A 4,290-nucleotide genomic window follows, 5' to 3' on the forward strand; every position below is an offset into this window, starting at 1 on the left:
ATAATAATCTCGTGACAAGTTCGTAATATATTCACCATTAGACCTTTCATTTAATTCATCTGAGGTGGCTGAGCTCTCATGCAATAGTTCAGCAAAATGTAAATGCCTTCCTTCTGTGATGGTCCCTAGCAAGTCCCCCCACAAATGTAAAAGGGAGCGTTTGGATGTACACTGAAGTTCTCATGGAAGAAAAAGTCCAGTGGCAAAGAAACACTAAGGGGCCGTTTGGATATGCGGATTTTAGAATCTGAGATTTCTTCAAAATTGTAGGTAAGAGACGAGAAGAAGCAGACCAGCGTTGTTTTTTACTCGTTTTTGACTTCTCGCCCTTCTTCTGTCAGCAAGAGAGTAGCAGATCCTCCCATATTTCCAGGTTGTAGAAATCATAGGATGCAGGAGAGATTTTTAAAACCTGATTTTCTCACTTAAAATCCAAGAAACGCAGCCAATAAAGGCGGCAGCAGCTAGATCATTAACTATCTTTTACACTGTTTTCAAACTAAAAACCTCGATTCTAAAATCCGCGTATCCGAACAGCCGCTAAATGTTTCCTTAAAACAGTGAAAGTTTTCTTAAAGATAAGTTGCCAAATGCTAGAAAACCCATTGCCGGGGCATGGGGGCGCGCAGAAATCCAAGAAAAATCTTACCATAGAAACCCAAAAGACTGTCAAGACAAACGATTAAACTTGTTGAACCTGCCAGTCAGTACATATTCTTCAATCATCCTCCTTTTGAAAAATTAGTAATTTTTGCTCCTTGAAAGTGCAGATTTAGTGAAATGGGGTGTTACGAACCCGAATGGTTTGTAACATTATTGATCTTCTTAGGGATCAATTGTCTTTTGTGCAAAAATATACAATTTTTAAGATTATTTCTTCATTAAATTATAGAAAAGCAAATGAGTGTTTAAATAAAACACTCAAGGGATAAACATAGAAAGATCTAGAAAGATCTTATGATAACAATGGAAATAACTAAATAAAGACTAATCCAACCTTTGCCAGTATCCAAATCAATTGTAGTTACTTAATCCACCCTACTTGCCTAATCTACCGTACAAGCAATCCAATAAACAGATCTTCAAAGATCTGACATATCCTAAATCCAAACTAATTTATTCTACTATAGTGGGACCCATCTAGGGACGTAACATTCCACCCATCTTGAAATCAACCTTGTCCTCAAGGTTGGGGAGTATACATTCGACAGTTGGTGAAAAATGAGATTTTGGGCTGGACTTTCCGAAAATCTTGTCTCTTCTCTTCTTTTTTCTCGCTCTCTTTCTTCTTCTCTTCGTCTTGCAATTGGTCATCATTTCCCATGTCATCGCCAAGGGTCGCAGCAGCTCCATATTTAAATGGATTTCATCGTGTTGTTTATCAAAGCACTTTTGTCATGTTTTCTTGAAATGTTTGTAATTTTGATGCATGGAAGATCGAGGATGAGGATCTTCTTGATGTGTTGAACGGTTTGAGAGGAACGACGAATTTTTCGATGGTGAACTCGTCGAACTCGACTACATTGAAAATCAAAGACGACTTTTGTTGTGGCTTTTCCATTTTTTCTTTTATCTGCTTTCTTTCTCTTTTCTTCTCTTTTTCTGTTTCGCCTTTCTTTTTCACTGTGCAAGCCTTCTCGACTGAACTCTTCCATTAGCTTCTGCATACATGGAGGTTCTTCTATTTTCACGCCAAGTGATAATGTCATCTTGTTGAAATTGGCATTCATAAACGCAAGTTGCCTTTTGAACTCTCTTGTCTCCTCCTCCCATCGATCCATTATTTCTTCAATTTTCTTCAGCATGAGGCCAAATCGAACTGCTCTGATACCAAATGTTACGAACCCGAATGGTTCGTAACGTGGTTGATCTTCTTAGAGGGAAGATTAGCCTCTTGATCCACTTCGAGGGAAGGATCAATCCTCCTTTGTGCAAAAATACACAATTTTTAAGATTATTTCTTCATTAAATTATAGCAAATCAGTGTTTAAATAAAACATTCAAGGGATAAACATAGAAATATCTAGAAAGATCTTATGATAACAATGGAAATAACTAAATAAAGACTAATCCAATCTTTGCTAGTATCCAAATCAATTCTAGTTACTTAACCCACCCTACTTGCCTAATCTACCGTACAAGCAATCCAATAAATAAATCTTCAAAGATCTGACATATCCTAAATCCAAACTAATTTATTCTACTATAGTGGGACCCATCTAGGCACGTAACATGAGGGGGAGCACGTCGGGTTTGACAAATGCCATTCTTCCTAACTTTTTGTTTTATTAAATTCTCTGTACAGGAAAAAAGCGCAAAAAGTGCTGTTGAGAATGGTTGAAAAACTAGACCTTTAGTTTTGCAAACAATGGTTGAAGAACTAGACCTTAGGTTGTTTTCTGGTTTTTTTGTTTGCTTTTATCTTTAGGTTGTTCACGAGTTATTTTTTTTTAATGCATATATATAGTTACTCTAGAAAAAATTCCCGAGATCCCCCTTAGAACATTATTTGTAAAATAAACATAGTAACTTCATAACAATTTGTATATAGGATTGGCTATTCATAGTGGCACTACCATGTTTTAATATTTGCACTAATTCACCTTGTCTTTTATTATTTAACCAGATGTTAAAGGTTATTACAATTCCCAAAAAGCTCTCAAAAGCCAATTAAAAAAGAAAAGACAAGGTGGTTTAGTTTAGTCCAATTATCAAAACAGGACAGTGCTGATATCATTAGCCGTAGGATTTTATTAAAATAATTTTTTAGAATCCTTTACAGTTCCCAAAAATCTCTCAAAAGCCTGTTAAAACAGAAAAAGACAAGGTGAGTTAGTGCAATTATCAAAACATGGCGGTGCTGATATCGTAGCCTTAGGATTTTATTAAAATAATTTTATAGGGGGAGTGATAAATCGAACACCATATATCGTAAATCGACTCTCATGTGTCTTTCTCTCTCCTTTGGGTTAGAGAGAGAAAGAGGAGAGAGACACATGTGGGGTCAATTTAAGATATTTGGGAGTCGATTTATCACTGCCCTTTTTGGAACTATATATCAATTTACTTAGGCCCTGTCTATTTTGGATTTTGAGAATCGGTTGTGGGTCCAAAACTGATTATTGAGTCCAATAATCAGTTTTGGACCCACAACCGATTCTCAAAAGATATTTGGGAGTCGATTTATCACTGCCCTTTTTTAGAACTATATATCAATTTACTTAGGCCCTGTTTATTTTGGATTTTGAGAATCGGTTGTGGGTCCAAAACTGATTATTGAGTCCAATAATCAGTTTTGGACCCACAACCGATTCTCAAAATCCAAAATAAACATTAATTTTGAGTCAAATAATCAGTTTTGGACCCACAACCGATTCTCAAAATCCAAAATAAACAGGACCTAAAATTGTATCAGTGTAACCAATCGAAGTAAATTGTTTCCGACGTAGGCAGAAGCGTGCGGAAATGGCAAAGAACACCGTCTCCAGCCCGGTAGAAGAAGAACACCGTCTTCTTTAATAAAACTCTTGAATCCACAAGAGGAAAACCTTGAATTCACAAGGAAAGAAGCAATAGAAATAAGTTTATTCCATAAAAAGATCTCCTTTCAGTATACACATACGTCCATTTATAGAGCTTTTATTTCCTAATTTCTCTCAACTAAAATACAGCTATTACTATCTAATCCTAATCTAATAAGATTCTATCTTATCTTTATTTAGAAATGTAATTGACTACTAAATCTAAACAAATCGTCCTACATCATATCTCCCCCACTTAAAAGAAACTCGTCCCCGAGTTTATATCTTGGTACTCATAAAGCAAGCTGCAGTCGTATACCCAAACGTTTCTCCCTTGCATATGACTTGTATCCACACCAATGCCATCGCATAAACATTCATCCCAATAATATTTTTTAAATGGAATACGTCTTCGTAGTGGAAGCTTCGGATTGATCACGGGCTTGAAAGCTTCATATGGATCTTCCTCTGGGTTTGGCATGTCTAAGAGCTCACGGATAGTCAAATCCAAATCATCTCGCAGAAGATCTAACTTATGATCACCATAAGACACCTCGTTACTTTCTTCTTGGGAAAATTCTTCTTTGGGTGAATCAGGCGTACAAGAGCTACGTTGAACGATTCGGGCTCTCCAGGCGCGTTGGATGACGTCAGTGGCACACTTGACACATATGTAGCTATCTCGAGCAATCTTTGGACGAAGCAAACTCTGAATCAGAATGATGGAACCGACATAACTTTTATATTCTTTTCTAGCCCCGTACATTCG

Source organism: Tasmannia lanceolata, unplaced genomic scaffold (assembly GCF_043159265.1).
Source record: "Tasmannia lanceolata isolate RefF3 unplaced genomic scaffold, GAP_Taslan_0.1 ptg000012l, whole genome shotgun sequence".
Lineage (NCBI taxonomy): Eukaryota > Viridiplantae > Streptophyta > Magnoliopsida > Canellales > Winteraceae > Tasmannia > Tasmannia lanceolata.